Source organism: Procambarus clarkii, chromosome 16 (assembly GCF_040958095.1).
Source record: "Procambarus clarkii isolate CNS0578487 chromosome 16, FALCON_Pclarkii_2.0, whole genome shotgun sequence".
Lineage (NCBI taxonomy): Eukaryota > Metazoa > Arthropoda > Malacostraca > Decapoda > Cambaridae > Procambarus > Procambarus clarkii.
In genome coordinates this window covers 24998160-25016604 of record NC_091165.1, presented here as the reverse complement: position 1 = coordinate 25016604, position 18445 = coordinate 24998160, and the positions used below count along the sequence as shown (strand labels likewise).

General features: G+C 47.8%; 1 protein-coding gene across 4 annotated transcripts in view; it reads left to right on the top strand.

The window, feature by feature from the left end:
- The window catches only part of Mhcl (Myosin heavy chain-like), a 402915-nt gene that overhangs the window by 131063 nt on the left and 253407 nt on the right, over window positions 1–18445 (top strand). The window lies entirely within an intron of this gene.

Genomic DNA, 18445 nt, shown 5'->3' with positions numbered 1-18445 from the left:
TATAGTATTACCAGGCTGGCGTTCCGCGAGCGCTTTGTCATGGGTTCGTATCCTGGCCGGGGAGGATTTACTGGGCGCAAATCCTTAACTGTAGCCTCTGTTTAACTCGACAGTAAAATGTGTACTTGGTTGTAACAACGATTCTTCGCGGCAGGGGATCGTATTCCAGGGACTTGCCCGAAACGCTACGCGTACTAGTGGCTGTACAAGAATGTAACAACTCTTGTATATATCTCAAAAAATTATTATAGAGATCTCTCAACAACCCGTTCCCTCGAGTTGTCACACCGTCACAAAAGTGATGTATTAAATTGGCCAAACCTAAACCAAACTGTGAGGACCCACGAATTGAAAACGATACAAGAAGCCAACGATTTATATAATACATCAAATTTTGGCCATTTGGGCGATTTAGACGTTAAGAAAATACGATGTACCATTCGAGAGCGGACACCGAGCAGGTGTGTGAGAGTTAGGGGACCCGGAACTAGAGACGACAGGCACGAGTTGTGAGGTCCTCAGTGCTGTTAGGGGTGATGGCGCCTCCGCAGATATTGACTGGTGGGCCACTCCAATTTAGCGTTTATGGACTAGGGAATATTTTCAGGCCGACCTTGGTGCTATATTTGGCTGGTGTTGAGAGAGAGATACCCGGCCGCCTGTCGGGCCAAGATTACAGGTATTGGGTCCTTGATGGCTCTGTGTTGGGTGTTTATTGGGTTGGAAACGGTGTTGACACCTCTTTGAGTTGTTGATGCTGCCTCTGCTGCTGTTTCTTAATAGTTCCTGCTGCTGCTACTACTGCTGCTGCTGTTGCTAATATTACTGATGCTGCCGTCTCTGTTATTGCTAGTGATGCTGCTGCTGCGCCTGCTTTATATACTGTTTGCTAGTACTGTTTCTACTGCTGCTGCTATTTCATCTCGTATAGCTGCTTCTAATACAACGGTGGCTACTATTAATATTATTATTACTGCTGATATTACTAATGCTATTGTTACTGCTGCTACTTCTGGTATTACTCAGTGAAATCACAATACGCAGACGCAGCACTGTTTAGTACACGGTGAGAGAAGCAGCACCTTGCTTAAGCTAGTCTGCTGCTGCATTCCCTACCCTCAATTCCCACGTTAGTGTTTAAGATCGTCTAGGCATCAAGAACCCGTATGTTATGGAGAGGGGGGGGGGAAGGGGTGGTAGGAGGGAAAGGTGGAAGAGAAATAAAGAGTGAGACGGGGACCCAAGAGCTAAGCGCCACACACCTGGCTAAACACACATGTGATCTCGAAAAGCTCATATGAACATAATGAGGCTCACATGTCCTTCATATATTCCCAGGTGTTTATTAGTCATGCTGGGTTTCAAGATGTGATTCAGACGTCGGGCTGCGAACAGCTACGTCAAACAGCCCGGTTGACCAGACTACCACTCAGGGCGAAGACGTTGATCCCCCGGAAAGCAGAAAACGCAGGTAAAAGGGATAAAAAAAAAGATATTTTGACTCATAATTCGGAATTCAAATATTGAGAATGATAGCGTGTGACCACAAGCAGAGGTCACTCACTACCATGATGGCACAGTGCCTGTCACTCCCATTAATATTCAGGTGTCAGAAACATCTCACAGGTAACCCCAGGTAGTCCGGCCTCCAGAATGCGTCGGAGCTTTCCATATCCATTGCCCAGTAAAAACACTGGACTCGCTAACTAGATTTAGAAACAGCTGTTGGGTGCGTAAGGTAATTTTTTTTGTACTCAGATGTTTATGGAGTTGGGCGTAGCCGGCTGTAGCTGTATGTTAGAGGGGGAGGAGGAGCGGAGCGGGTTCCAGGCTTCGGGAGCGGGTTCCAGTCTTCGGAGAGCGGGTTCCAGGCTTCGGAGAGCGGGTTCCAGGCTTCGGAGAGCGGGTTCCAGGCTTCGGAGAGCGGGTTCCAGGCTTCGGAGAGCGGGTTCCAGGCTTCGGAGAGCGGGTTCCAGGCTTCGGAGAGCGGGTTCCAGGCTTCGGAGAGCGGGTTCCAGGCTTCGGAGAGCGGGTTCCAGGCTTCGGAGAGCGGGTTCCTGGCTTCGGAGAGCGGGTTCCTGGCTTCGGGGAGCGGGTTCCAGGCTACGAGTGCGGGCAGATGTAACAAGCAGGATCCTTAAGGACAGTAACAACGTACTGAAGGATGAAATGTTTAGTAATATGCAACACCAAACTGGACGTGTGCAAGAACCATTAAGTCACGTGCCGGCGAGAAGGGCCGAGCCAGCCGGGTCGTAGTGGATATATATATAGGTTTGCGAGCTGCTCGAAGTAACGGGCTTTTTGAACCAAGTTATCACAAGGCGAGCCTAGCCCCAGGCCGGGCTTGGGTAGTAGTAGAAGCCACTCCAGTATACTTCAGAACGAGAGGTCGTGGGCGCTAACTTAAGGTAAATGGGCCCTGGAAAATGTAAGGAAACATTTCTTTAGCCAACGGGTGGTGAGAAATAGATCGGAATAGTAGGAGGAGAAAGGGGGTGGTTGAGGCTGTCGGTAATCTACTGGGTCGGAGCCATTGCATTAGACAATCGATGGCTTTAAATACAAGAGAAAATCATCTTTAGCGACAGTAACATAAACTCAAAATATTGTTATCCTAAAGCCGAAGGAAAAATACTATACGACTCTGTGCAGTGAATCCATAAACATCCTGAGGATCAAGAACCCTCATGAATTCTTCATGAAAGTGAAAATAAAGGAAAACAGTTATTCATCAATGACAATTATTTGTCACATACAAACCTGGTAGGTATATTCGAGCAGCAGCCTGGCAAGTCTCGATACTCTCTACCTTGTTGAAGTTGATACACAGACATGTGGGTTTTCACCCTCAATAATGCGAGGTGTTTGATACACAGATCGAGTCACACACACTGAGCGAGGAGGTGGCCTAGAGTCTCACACACTGGGCGAGGAGGTGGCCTAGAGTCTCACACACTGGGAGAGGAGGTGGCCTAGAGTCTCACACACTGGGAGAGGAGGTGGCCTAGAGTCTCACACACTGGGAGAGGAGGTGGCCTAGAGTCTCACACACTGGGAGAGGAGGTGGCCTAGAGTCTCACACACTGGGAGAGGAGGTGGCCTAGAGTCTCACACACTGGGAGAGGAGGTGGCCTAGAGTCTCACACACTGGGAGAGGAGGTGGCCTAGAGTCTCACACACTGGGAGAGGAGGTGGCCTAGAGTCTCACACACTGGGAGAGGAGGTGGCCTAGAGTCTCACACACTGGGAGAGGAGGTGGCCTAGAGTCTCACACACTGGGAGAGGAGGTGGCCTAGAGTCTCACACACTGGGAGAGGAGGTGGCCTAGAGTCTCACACACTGGGAGAGGAGGTGGCCTAGAGTCTCACACACTGGGAGAGGAGGTGGCCTAGAGTCTCACACACTGGGAGAGGAGGTGGCCTAGAGTCTCACACACTGGGCGAGGAGGTGGCCTAGAGTCACACACACTGGGCGAGGAGGTGGTCTAGAGTCACACACACTGGGCGAGGAGGTGGCCTAGAGTCTCACACACTGGGAGAGGAGGTGGCCAAGAGTCTCACACACTGGGAGAGGAGGTGGCCTAGAGTCTCACACACTGGGGAAAGGACAAAGAGTGCTGGGAAGACGGGACACCACGAGCGTAGCTCTCATCCTGTAGCTACACTTAGGTAATTACACACACACACACACACACACACACACACACACACACACACACACACACACACACACACACACACACACACACACACACACACCACACACACACACACACACACACACACACACCACACACACACACACCACACACACACACACACACACACACACACACACACACACACACACACACACACACACACACACACACACATACATACATACATACATTAGGCGAGTACGCACTAGCCCATTTGTAAAAGTAGCAGTGGTTTAGAAGGAACTAGACATGTTGGTGCAGGCTGTACCGGATCAGCCAGGTTGTGATGGGCCAGAGCTTGAGGCCAGCAAAAACAAACCAGCTGGTTGATGGGCAAGTCTCTAGTGAAGTCTTACCAACATCCTGCCTGTGGCGGTATAACAAGCCAAGAAATAAATTACAAGTAAAACATACACGCGAATGTATACATAATGTATTCATTCTCTGTGCTTGTAAATGTGCTTTTGTGAGAGAGCATGTCCCTCACGTCTGCTTCCCAAACACCCGAAAATGTAACAAAATTCACAATAATATTATTATACTGTAGTAAGTTTTTGTTTCACTGCACTCCCTGCCGCTAGCCTAGGTTAACGCAACTCTAGGCTAGGCTAACACAACGCTAGGCTAGGTTAACGCAACGCTAGGTTAGCTAACTGATTGATGAAGATTAAGCCACCCAAAAGGTGGCACGAGCATGAATAGCCCGAAAGTGGTGGCCCTTTTGAGCCATTACCAGTATCAGTAGATGATACTGGAGATCTGTGGAGGTGCGACTGCACCCTGCGTGACGGGAGATGTCTCCCGTGTTAGGCTAACGTAACTATAGGCTAGGTTAACGTAACGCCAGGCTAGGCTAACGCAACGCCAGGCTAGGTTAACGCAACGCCAGGCTAGGTTAACGCAACGCCAGGCTAGGTTAACGCAACGCTAGCCTAGGCTTACATACCCAACCCTAGGCTTTCATACCCAACATAACATTGGCCGTAGCGAATGCCACCGGGGAAAAAACTACATATTCTTATCCACCGAGACAAGTATGGAATGTAGAGTGTGGCGGTTTCATTCCCTTGATCTGGTCCTCTTGGAACACAAAATTCTGTATTACTCCAGTCTCTTCCTTGGATCAAGGCAGGAAACACTCCACCTTGATATGGTTCAGAAGATTAATGTCTCCATTCTCCATGGCCCTCCGCAAGGATCAAGCCTCCTGGTTGATGGTCTGGTTGTCCAGGATGTTTGACGCTGTTGTACGCAGCCTAACATATGAACCATAGCTTAGTTGATCAGGTATTGTTTGCAGGTTTTATCAGGTCCCTTTTAAACATCGAAGGAGATCAGCTAGTTATGTCCCTTGTATTTAGAGGGAAGGTGTAGAGTCTTGGGTCTCTTAATGTTTATAAAATTGTCTCTTAGAGTATCTATTGCCCCTATTTTTCAATGGGGGTCATTCTGTACATTCTACCATGCCTCCTGTTCTTTATGGAATTATTTCAGTGGGTAGATTTGGAGCCAATCCCTCTAACATATTCTACCTTACGGTTCCTCCTCTGGAGCTCGACATGAGACACCCTACATTCCTGAAGTCCCACCCATTAAAACCTTAAAAAAGTTTGGAGGTTGTTCCCGCCAATTCAACCCTAACTTTCGAGTTGGGTTGCAATCATTGGCCCACTGTTTTTCTTGTCTACATACTTGACAGTCTTACCGTAGTGGACGAATGTCATCTTGTTTTATTACCCTGGTTATTAGCATTCCATCAGCTACGCTGAAAGTGAAAGTTTGAAAGAATTCAGTGGCAGCGAAAATGTGTCTACTCACTCTAGCACCCGGACACCCCCCCACCCCCATTTCTAGCGCCGGGCCCCCCCCCCTTCCATTTCTAGCTCCAGGACCCCCCATTTCTAGCTCCCGGACACCCCCCCCCCAATTTCTAGCACCCGGACCCTCCCCCCCCTTCCCTCCCACCTCTTAAGCGTTTAGCAAATTTGTTAAAACATGAATGGCTATTAGTAAAACCATATTGTGAATCATTTATTAATTTATGTTTTTCAAGATGAAGACGAATGGTATTTACAATTATCGATTCAAGTAACTTTCCCACAATAGACGTTAAGCTAATTGGCCGATGGTTTGACGCAAGTGATCTATCTCCTTTCTTCAAAATTGGTACCACATTAGCAACCTTCCACGATTCTAGCACTCTGCCTGACTCTAATGATTTATTAAATATGGTAGAAAATGGTTCGCGAAGCCCCTTTTTGCATTCTTTAAGCACCCTGGCAAACACTTCGGCCCTGGGGATTTTTTTGTCTTGAATTTCACTATTTGCCTAATAACATCCTCCCTGGTAACTGCTAAACTAATCAATCTCTCTTCTTCCCCTCCCACATAGACTTGTTTGGCTGAAGGCAAAGTGTTAAGTTCCTCTTTAGTAAATACAGAGATAAAATATTTATTAAAAAATATTACTCACTATTCGTCATTATCAGTTATCTGACCTTATCATTATCAGTTATCATAGTCTCAGTTTTTGATGGACTTATCCTTTCACTAATCTTTGTTCGATATAACTGATAAAAACCTTTAGGATTTGTCTTTGCTTGCCCTGCTATACGAACTTCATAGTTTCTTTTTGCCCTCCTTATCTATTTTTTAACATTTCTAACCAGTTGGACGAATTCTTGTTCTAAACTGACTTCCCCCATTCTTAATCCTTTTGTACCAAGCTCTCTTTCTACCTATACGGTTCTTCAAATCCTCTGTTATCCATTTCGGGTCATTATTATTCGATCATTCCAACTTGTATGGTATACTACGTTCCTGTGCTTCGCTTAGAATATCTACACCAGGTAGTAGCATCATCTCGGGCGCCTTACGATTACCCCTTCACTGCTGGGAGACGTGGAACATCTCCTCCTTGTATCATCTGTCCTGACGGGAATGTATAACCTCACCCATCCACACTGCATAAAACCCATAAGGAGGCATTTCCTCCTGTAAACCCATGCTCCTGGTGCATTTCCTCCTGTAAACCCATGCTCCTGGTGCATTTCCTCCTGTAAACCCATGCTCCTGGTGCATTTCCTCCTGTAAACCCATGCTCCTGGTGCATTTCTCTTCGCAAGTGTATTAACCTTCGTGGACACGTCCCTTCTTGATGCTACCGATACAGGCATCACTTCTTGATGCTACTGATACAGGCATCACTTCTTGATGCTATCAGAATACGCGCTTCACTTCTCACGGGAAACCTTGTGGAGAAAGTGGACAGGTATTTTTTTTTTTTTTAGGCAAATCATGACATTGTGTTGGGATATACCTGGAGTTAACTGGACCACCAAGCAGGAGGTCTGGTTAGAAACCGGGCCGCAAGGACGTTGATCCTTGGAGCCAACGGACGGTAGTCACAAGGTTGTTCAGTAGAAAAGTTAGGGAACCAGTAGACATCTGGTGTTGCCGGGTCGGCTCATCATGTGTACTGTGAACCAGTTTAACTAATTATACGTGTGTGTGTGTGTGTGTGTGTGTGTGTGTGTGTGTGTGTGTGTGTGTGCGTGCGTGTGCGTGTGCGTGTGCGTGTGCGTGTGCGTGTGCGTGTGCGTGTGTGTGTGTGTGTGTTCGTGTTCGTGTTCGTGTTCTCACGGCAGGTGTACACATGCAGCTGGAGCCTGCATTTGTGAGCATTAATTAAAACCCGTGTCTCAGTTTGCCATCTTTTGCTTCCGGTAATTCTAACATTCCGTTTCCGCGGCTGTGTAGAGAGGGGGGGGGAGATGGGGGGGGGGATTCTCGTCATATATTGGGCCTTGGTAGTTAGGGTGGTGAGGCGTGGTTGTTAAGCCGTGGTGGTCAGGCAGTACGGGGCTATAATTGATGGTTGGAGGACAAGGTCGACCGTAACCAAAAGTGGCGTTACAGTGCTGTCACTTTCATCTCCTTGCCCAGTGCTCCTGTGACTGCCCTCTCTCTCTCTCTCTCTCCCTCTCGCCCGAGCTTGCCCAATACCCAACGGGGGGGGGGGGGTGAAAACAAGTGACTTTAGTTTGATTAGTTTATTAATTGGGCAATGGCGGGGAAATAAGGCTGTCATGTAGTAGGTTCAGAAATGGGACGCCATATTTGTTAAATTAAATAATTAATTTATGATGAGGTAGATATACGTAGCTTTATTGCCTGTCATGCTCCTCAGAGGCGTTCAGCAGGAGGCGGTGGTGAGGAGGTGTTCTTAAGCAGGTCTGGGTAGCATGAAGGAGTGTTTACGTGTGTGTAGTGGGTGGGGGGGGGGTGTAGTGGGTGGGGGTGTAGTGGGTGGGGGGGGGGGGTGAGTGCCTGGTGCCGCTCCCAGTGCCTCGCCTCCCCTCCGTACCTGTCATTCTCTCACTCTCAAACCTTTTAAGATTATCACCCCGTTCCTTCCCCTCCTTCTGCCCTCTCTAGTGATGTTTGTTGTGGCTGGTGCTGCGGCCCCTCGCCCTGTTTTCCTCCTCAGCCCCTCACCCTTCTCCCTAGCAGCCCCGCACCCTTCTCCCTAGCAGCCCCCGCACCCTTCTCCCTAGCAGCCCCCGCACCCTTCTCCCTAGCAGCCCCCGCACCCTTCTCCCTAGCAGCCCCCGCACCCTTCTCCCTAGCAGCCCCGCACCCTTCTCCCTAGCAGCCCCCGCACCCTTCTCCCTAGCAGCCCCCGCACCCTTCTCCCTAGCAGCCCCTCACACTTCTCCCTAGCTCTCCGCCCAACTATCCATCCCACAATGAAGATCGAGTGACGGTCGCTGTTACCTTCATGGGCTCATTGTCCGTCATATTGAATATCCTTTCATGATGGTTGTGTGTTGGTGCGGTGAGCCACGGACGGCTGCAGTGCGCCAGACCCTAGACGAAACAAAGGGCGGTCGGTGTCAGGATGGTCTAGTTAACTCTTTGTATATAACACAAGTCCCAGCTGTGTTTGGGTACAAGTGACAGGATGAACAACCCAGCGGGTTTTCTTCCTATTGGGGAGTGTTGTACATTCTGCTATGGCGGTATGTCCACTCACAAGATGAGTGGCGCTGCCCAATAAACTCGCCCCTCGGGGCAAAAATTAAAAAATTAAAAAAAACACCATCTCGGCCGGGTGAGAATAGCTTGAGCTACCTCATCCCTTTGTGTGTGTTTATACCTCAATAAATGTATTTAAATCTCAGCCGGCGTTCGTCTGGATGTGTTCGAAGTCGTGACCCCCGACATCCTTCATTCACTTCCATTACGTAAAATGACAAAAAAGCTCACCACAGCTTCATGGCGTTGTTTACAGATGATATCTGTTTACCTGTAGTGGGTTTCGAGTAGTCTTCTCCCCCAGGCCTGGCCTGCTAGGGGGGGGGGGATGCTTGTCTTGTGATAAATTGATCTGAAGGAAGATGTTAAAGATCTAGCAATATCGGTTGTTGTTGTTAAAGATAAAGGGTTGATCAGTCCTGCTGGGGGGGGGGGGATGGATCACAGACTTTCCTAACAAACTGAACCTCAAACACATTACTTCTAACTATAATCAGGAGCCTCCGTTGTGAAGGGCTCTTGTGTGATAATTTTACTGAACTTCATTCTCATATCCGAGAGATGAAACTCCGCCACTGTGAATGGATGAGTGGGTGAAGTGGGGCGGATGTTGACTACGGCACTACGAGGGTGGTGATGGGCCGAGGTTGTAAGTGGCACTCGTATAGTAGTAGTGAGGTGATGGAGAGGGGGAGGGCACCAAGTACTTAGGGGGCTATTCATGCCCGTGCCACCTCTTTTGTGGCTTGATCTTCATCAATCCTCGGCACCAAGTACAATAAGTAGACCACTTCACCGTGACGCGACGGGAGATACACACAGCACCGCTCCTGTGCCAGGTAAGTCCACTTCGGGCTCACCATAGCCCGTGCTACTTGCCCCGCTATGTCAGGTAAATTACGGGCTCACCATAGCCCATGCTACTTGCCCCGCTCCTGTGCCAGGTAAGTCACGGGCTCACCATAGCCCGTGCTACTTGGAACGGGGGGTATGCACGCAAATTTACTAAATATTAGTTTACTAAATCTAAACTAAATATTAGTAAACAACTTAAGAAAGATGGCGCCCTGGAGATGAGATGTGACGTTTGTCAGGTTCTCCTCATGTCAAACAATTTAGGTCGAAGGGTCGTCAAATAGTCAAGAGGGAAGATTTAGAGCAGTGGTGGGGAGTTGGGGGGGGGGAGAAATTGCCAGGGCTTGACCCTAGCTGGTAGTTACGGTGCACTGTCTCTCTACAGTGACATGGTGGGAGTCTGCAAACAAGATGACCATGCCTGGCCACAGTACCTAAGCCAGATATATATGATATATATATATATATATATATATATATATATATATATATATATATATATATATATATATATATATATATATAGATAGATATATATTGATAGATATATATAGATAGGTATATATAGATAGATAGATATATATAGATAGATATATATAGATATATATATAGATAGATATATATATAGATAGATATATATAGATATATATATAGATAGATATATATAGATATATATGGGGGGGAAGTAGGAAGGTAAGGGAAACAAGTGAACGCACGCACGCACACTCTCTTAACTCTCAGTATTCTTGCAGAAGCAAGAGTGCTGATCCTGTTGAATCTTGGCTAATGCTAGTTTAAGAAAGAGAGAGTAGTAGTAGTAGTAGTAGTAGTAAAGGATGAGGCGGGGGGGGGGAATATCTATTGATGTAGGACTTGATAACAGTACAGCTGTGATTGAGGTCAAGCACGCAGTGACAGGCGACCTTGAGCAGTGGCCGTCAACATTGCGATGTGCGACCACGTGTGTGCTCCGACCGCTTGCGTACCCCGACCACTTGCGTACCCCGACCACAACACCAAAATTCATGGTGTGGAGGGAAGTGCCTCCGTGAATCTTTACCTCGTCCTTCAATCACATTTTCTGTAAAATGCAACACTGACACGCTCGTCAAGACGATTTTTCTGGAGGCAGCAAGTGTGTGTAGGGTGAGCAGGTGTGGGGGGGTGAGCAGGTGTGGGGGGGTGAGCAGGTGTGGGGGGGAAGTGGGGGGTGCAGGAGGCCGGCGTGATGTAGCAGGTGAGGGCCAGGTAGGTGAGAGGTGCCACCCAGCGCCCCTGCTCGCTGGCTCTGGCCCTCCGCCTGGCACTGTTACTCCTACGCCGCGTGCCTTTCCCCCAATCCCCCCCTTCTCCCACTATGGCTCTCTCCTGCGAGTGAAGGGCTGTTGGGTACGCCACTCTGGCCTGCATATTATGCCTTGAAATTGACTTCTGTGTTGCATATATATAGTTTTTACAGGTGTGTTTGGGCTCCACAGCTGTGATCTTGCAGGTCTTGCCAGGGCTGCCAAATAATGCAACTTTGGTCTTACAATGACACCTGGGCTGTCACAGCTGTGGTGTTGCAGGGTCAATTGGCCTAGTTTGATTATGCCTTGTGAAGCCTCGCTTGTGGCTAATGGAGAGACAGACAGACTAAGAGTGAGCCATCATTTCGAGATGCACTGTGTGGTCATTTCAGGTTTGACATCTAATCCAAAGATTAAATTGTTGTTGTTGAGAAAACCACTCACTAGAAAGTGAAGGGACGACAACGTTTCGGTCCGTCCTGGACCATTCTCAAGTCGATTGTGACTTGAGAATGACGGAGCGAAACGTCGTCGTCCCTTCACTTTCTAGTGTGTGGTCTGGTCAACATATTTCAGCCACGTTACAGACTCCTCGTCTGTAAATTGTTGTTTGTTGATGTTTTTAGATTCAGCTGCTCGGAACAAAATTTCCATGTAGCACGGACTATAGTGAGCACGCAATACAATTTTTTTTTTTTAATGTATTGTTTATATGGCCCTTCACAGGTGCGGTGGTGGGGATGTAGGTGGTTGATACCTGGTTGATGGGGTTCTGGGAGTTCTTCTACTCCCTAAGCCCGGCTCGAGGCCAGGCTTGACTTGTGAGAGTTTGGTCCACTAGGCTGTTGCTTGGAGCGGCCCGCAGGCCCACATATCCACCACAGCCCGGTTGGTCCGGCACTCCTTGGAGAAAACTATCTAGTTTTCTCTTGAAGATGTCCACGGTTGTTCCGGCAATATTTCTTATGTTCGCTGGGAGGAATGTTGAACAACCGCGGACCTCTGATACAGTGTTCTCTGATTGTGCCTATGGCACCCTTGCTCTTCACTGGTTCTATTCTGCATTTTCCATATCGTTCACTCCAGTACGTTGTTATTTTACTGTGTAAAGCAACTCATGTGTAAGGACGGGGGGGGGGGCTACCATTCAACAGGCTTCGTAGTTCGTTCGGTCATTAACCCGAGTTATGAAATGACCCTTGGAAGCTGTCTATGTCTGCAACAGCAGAGACGTGTACGACGTTGAAGACACGAGTTGAAGTGTTGGGTGGGCGTAACGGGTGGCACTGGGTAGTGCCTCGCCCGCATCTTCCCTGACCAGCTTGGCAGTAGTGCCATTGTCCGCCTGTTTAGGTTATGGTCTGTTGGTTAATACCAGGACCCCGTGTGAGGCGTGATCCTGTTTGGTGTATGGCGCTGCCCTCCTGTCTGTTGTGGCGTTGCCCTCCTGTGTTGTGACTGAGGGTAGCAGGTCCACTGGTTAAAGACGTGGATGTTCAGCGAAACATTGTTGCCGGGGTCTTATATTTAACAAGCATTCTGGTGCCAATTTTGTTGAGTGGGGTTAGTCACGGCGTGGGGGGGGGGAGGAGGGAGGGGCGAGAGGAATTTTTACCTTGTGGGATATTTTGTAAATGTTGCTACGCCTTTCAGTGTCTCAAGAATTTATTTTCGTGTGCACATTTGGAACCCATCTCTTTAATGTTGACCAAACCATACCCTAGAAAGTGTATCTGTATTTACGTATGTAGGTTAGCTTAGCATTTTAAAAGCACCGAATCACCTTCTGTGGTTGATTATTCAATAAACCCCTGAACTATATGTTTAACACATCTCTAACCCTGTCCATGGGGGATAGAAGAAAATGTATATATGCTGGTTAGCATTGTAAATGTGTGACCACGTCTGTGGTAGAAAATAATAATAATAATAATAATAAAACTAGAAAGTGAAGAGACGTTTTGGTCCGTCCTGGACTATTCTTAAGTCGATTGACTTGATGAGAGTGGTCTAGGACGGACCGAAACGTCGTCGTGTCTTCATTTTCTAGTATGTGGTCTGGTCAACATATTTCAGCCACGTTATTGTGACTCCTCGTCTGTGTATCTTTCTAATACTTCACTTGTGATTGGTTATTATGTATCGTTATCGCCTGCATTTACGTGAATATAATTTGAGGTATTTTAAGTATTTTTGGCAATAATTTGTGTGTTGTGTTGTATAGATTTGGACGGTGAATGTTTTCTTGCCATTCTCCAGGCCAATAGACATCTAATGGGGCAAAAAAAAGTGTTCCATCTGTGAGAGAAATAGTGTCATAGGCAAAAGGGCCATCAATGGTTTCACATCTCTTGTTTGAGGTCTTGGTGCCCAGTCAATCATCAGTCACTCGGCTAGTGAAGATTTATGGTGTTATTTAATTAATAGGTCTTGTGACTACTAGACACATGCCGGTTTACATTGGTCTATCGGGTTACGGTGTAGATTGATGATATTTTGTATGTCGTTCATATTTTAATTTAACCTGGAGTTTACCTTGAGAGGGTTCTGATAGTTCTTCTACTCCCGGGTCTGGGGCCAGTCTTGACTTGTGATAACTTGGTCCAACAACCTGTTGCTGGGAGCGGTCCGCTTGCCCACATATCCAGTACAACCAGTTGGTCCAGTACTTCTTGCAGAAACTTATATAATGGCTGCTTGAAGTCCACTTTTGTTCCGGCAATATTTCTTACGCTTCCTGGGAGAGTATCGAGCAGCCGTGGACCTCTGATCAACATTTCCGAAGGATACCTGATCAGCCAGGTCTCGTCTAAAGTGTCATAGTGTCTAAAGTGTCATTCACGCGTCAAGTTGCAAACATCTGCCTCTTAGTCAACGGAGTACTATGCAGGAGGTTGCTGGTCTACTCTAGCCTGGTCAGAGACCGAGCCGCAGGGACATGTATCCTGGGAATAAAACAACCCGTTCTCGCAAATTAAATAAGTCAATATTGACTTAATAAATATGTGCATAGGTGACATACTTAACATAATAAATACCCTTAAAAAGATTCATAGAAAACACCGACCTTACCTAACCTACTTAGTATGTTAAGATAAGCATCTTATTGCTTCGTAATTACAATTATTACCTAACCTATAATAGGTATAGGTTAAGTAATAATTGTAATTACGAAGCAATAAGATGCTTATCTTAAGATACTAACAAGGTTAGGTAAGGTCGGTGTTTTCTATGAATCTTTTTAAGAGTATCTATTATGTTTAGTATATCATCTATGCACGTAGTTAATAAGTCAATATTGACTTAACGAATTTGCGAGAACGGGTTGAATAAAAGCAAGGTAAAGTAAGGTTCAGACAGTTGCTCTCTGATTAGTTTACCCAATGGCAGTGGATGGTCGGCAGTGTCTCGCTGCGCCCTGGTTGCGCTCCCCAACGCCTTGCAGGGTCCGCCTTCCCGCCCGTTGAGCCATTTTGGGGGTTTCCTCAGCGCGCATGCGCGCTGAGGGCAGTCTTAGGGCAGTCTACCTACGCGCAGTCTTCGCGCGCGTAGGTAGACAAGCCGTAGTTCACGGAGGGCCTCAAACCTTCGGCGACCCCTCACCTGGTATTGGCCGCCAGTCGAAGCGGTTTACCGTGGTGTAACCGCTGGTAAGTAGGCAAACAGCTACTGGGAGCCACAGGAGAGTGTTGACTGCAGCTGGAGGGTAGGAGGGGGGGGGGGGGGACTAAAGGAGGTGAAACCGCCCGAAGGTGCGACTGTTCCCTGTACTACCTCATACTGACACGTGATCCATACTGGGAAATGAGGAATGGGGGTTTGAATCCCCCTGCAGCAGCCACTAGGGGGAGGGGGGGGCGTGGTCGGTGAACCATTGAGAAGCGTAGTTCGTACCTCTTGTTACAGTAACTGTAGTGCAGGTTCATCACTCACTGTAACATGTCTATAGAACAGGTTCGCTATGCCCACCACAAGTTTTTTTCCTCTACAACTGCTAACTTTACAATATCATTTTTATGTAACGTAAATCTCAACTGCATGTTATCACTTGATATCTTTCTAATGATCTGTTTTTTTTGGTTTACAGGTGAGTTGGCAGTATTGTGGCGGGTGATGGACTGGCGGGTGAGTGCCATTACTGTGTTGATGAAGCAGGACATTCCCAGCCTACTTGATGTGTAATTTACCCTTAAGAAAGTATTGTCATGGATCCGATTAATGTTAATATTATTTTGGATAGTGAGAATTTATATGAAGTCAGATCCTGTGGTCCCGGGTTCGATCCCGGACGCCGGCGAGAAACAATAGGCAGAGTTTTTTTTCACCCTGATGCACCTGTTACCTAACAGTAAATAGGTACCTGGGAGTTAGTCAGCTGTCTCGGGCTGCTTCCTGGGGGGGGGGTGGAGGCCTGGTCGAGGACCGGGCCGCGGGGACACTAAGCCCCGAAATCATCTCAAGATAAGACAAGACAAGACATGTCTTCTTTTGTGGTCTCTACTCCTCCTGGGGGTCACCATTATCTCTCACCTCTCCTCGTCACTGTACAGGTGTCACCGCTGGGCAAGTCACCATCTGTCCCATCACTGCAGGAGTGCGTCTTCATCTCTGTTGTTGTTGTTATAGATTCAGCTACTCGGAACAAGTTCCAAGTAGCACGGGCTATGGTGAGCCCGTAAACTTCATCTCTATGTTGCCTCATTTTTCTATTTAAATCTCATCCTAAGACAGATCATTTGTTGGCCTGAGGGGACTTCAGTGAGTCTGAAGGCTTACCCTCCCACCAACAGTGAGAAACCATATGCAGTAATTTGTTTTATTAAAACATGTTATACATTTGTTGCGTCAAAAACTGTAGACAGTGTTTTATTGAGAGACTCGTGTTGGGGGCTTGGGTGAAGGTGTGTGTTTTGTGTGCTGTAGAGATAATGTTTGTTGTTTATGTGTAGTCAGACAGCTTTGGTTTTTTCACTTCACCGCCGCTCCTGCTGCTGTATGTTGCCAGCCTTCTCCACCCATCACTATACCACCACCATCATCTCCATCTCCATCACCAACGTCGCTACAGCCGCCCTCATGTCCAAGACAATTGGTATCATTGGACCCCATACTATACGGTCCACGCACTCTTTCTCTGTTTAAACTGGAACAACTGGTATGGTAAAAATGACGTGTTCCAGGGATGGGGTACATCTATCAAGGGCAGGAGAAAGTACCCATATCTAGTGCAAAAGTGGTCATCTATCTGGATTTAAACCGCTAGAAGTTAGTGTTCTGGGTGTATGCTAGCAGAGGGACAGGATACCGAAACTTAAGAAATTGGAAAAATATCTAGTTTGGGTAATAAATAGAATATTCCAATGATTTCTAAGAAATATTTTCAAGATAAGGATAAAAAAAAAAAAGAGCCACAAGCCCAGACATAACGTCTTAAAGGTATGGCACAGAAATAGCAGTAGTATTATGTGCTCTTGTGTGTACACAGATTTTAATGCAATCACAGAGACGTGGATGAATGTCGGCCACGATGGAATGGCCGGGAGTCATCCACATTATTTCCGGAGGTGCGCTTTCCCTCGATGTAAGGGAAGGGTGGCGTGTAATAACTAAGGCATCTAGGGGTGATAGTCTCTGCATTTTAGTGACCAGTTTTAGTCACATAAACTGCACTAATAAAACAGGGAATACGTAGCCCGAGGAATTGTTGATGCTGGTTGATCAGTCCAGCAACCAGGAGGCCTGGTCGACGACCGGGCCGCGGGGACGCTAAGCCCCGGAAGCACCTCAAGGTAACCTCAAGGTATGACGTTTTTTTGTAATATGGCGACAAGCCGTGAAACAAAACTGTATTGGACGATTGTGTTAAACTGAGATACTAGTAAATAATGTTGAAATAGGGAGGGGCGTTAGGCAACATCGATCATAAAGAAATTGGGTTTAATGTCTCCATGACAAAGTCGTGTATGAGAAAACTCTGCCAAAGTATCACATGTTGTTTTATCATAATGTATTGAGGCATTACTTGGGGTGAGTAGTTTGGGTATGGGAGGCAGTCAGTGCCCAGCTCGTGTTACTTCTCTGGCAGGTGTGGAGAGGCGCGGGGGGAGGGGGGAGGTGCACACTGACACCTAGATCACTATACACGTGAAATGGTTGATTGACAGCCCCAACTGCAGCTGAATGCGGAGGTGGATGATCTGGTTCGTTACTGGGAGTGATCCGGGGAGCTGTACCCAGGGGCAACGACACCTTGGGGGACATTGTCTAAGACACGACTACACTTGGGAGGAGGAGGAGGAGCTGTGTCCAGGGGGACAACGACACGAGATATTGATACGACACTCTCTAGAGCAGCCAGGTGACCCCGTCCAGCCAGGTGTGGGTGCCGCTAATGTTGTTTGTGTGAGCGGCGGTGAGGAAGGCAGCGGGTGGAGATGGGGTGTCAGAGGAGGCGGTTAGTGGCGTTCAAGTTATGAATAAATGAGAGGATGGAGTGGGCAGTATCCTGCATTCCTCCAACACACACACACCTGCTGCTCCGCCTCCACACACCTCAACTGCCTCGGCTGATAACTATCCTGCCCCTCCCCCACATCCGCCCCCCCCCCTCCTAGTCCCCCTCTCTCTCTCTCTCTCTCTCCCTCTCCCACATACAAACACCTCTCCCCCCCTTTCACCAACTCCCCCATGCTCATAGTGAACCCCCTCCTTGGTTATCGTACCAACTGCTTCAAAAGATTCACCAAGAATTGGAGAGGAGAGTTCAGAGGAGAAAGAGAATTGGAAGGCATAATAATAGAAGACGAGAGAGGGAGGAGGAGGAGAAGGGGCAGAGCAGTAGGAAGGCATCAAGGTGAGTCAAAGGGAAGAGGTGAGAGAGAATAAATGAGGGCCTTGTGCAAGCTGAGGCAGGAACGTGATACAGACAAATTGACTAGACCACAACGGCATTGATTCGCTTCAGTGTTGACCCAATATGTCGGTGCGCAGCGGTTGGGTAGTTGTGTAACTAGCACGAGTAACAAGTTACGGAGGGCTAGTTGAGTGCTGTGGTTGGGGGGGGGGGAGGGGGGCTATGGAGGTGCCCCCTCCCCCCCCCCCCCCCCGGGTGTTCGTAAGTGGCGGGGGGCCGGAGTGAAAGACCCTTGTTGAGGCTGTGGTAAGGCACTTCCTTGTTAAGGGCGAAGGGCACCCAATGTATTGTGGACTGCACCTCCCCACCACCACCCACAACACCACCACCCACATCACCACCACCCACATCACCACCACCCACATCACCACCACCCACATCACCACCACCACACACCACCACCACACACCTCCACCACCACACACCTCCACCACCACACACCTCCACCACTGTCTCCACCCCCATGTGTGTGTCGTCGCCAGTACATAAATCACCTGTAATTATGGGTAACTACTTATAGTTGCTTTTGATTGAGTGTTTTCATGTGATTTTTGGCTGCAGTGTAGACTACAAAAAGTAGTACTTCAGTTTTAGGCCCACGGTACTCATACGTTGTCGTCAACTGAAACTACAATTTCATCACTTTGT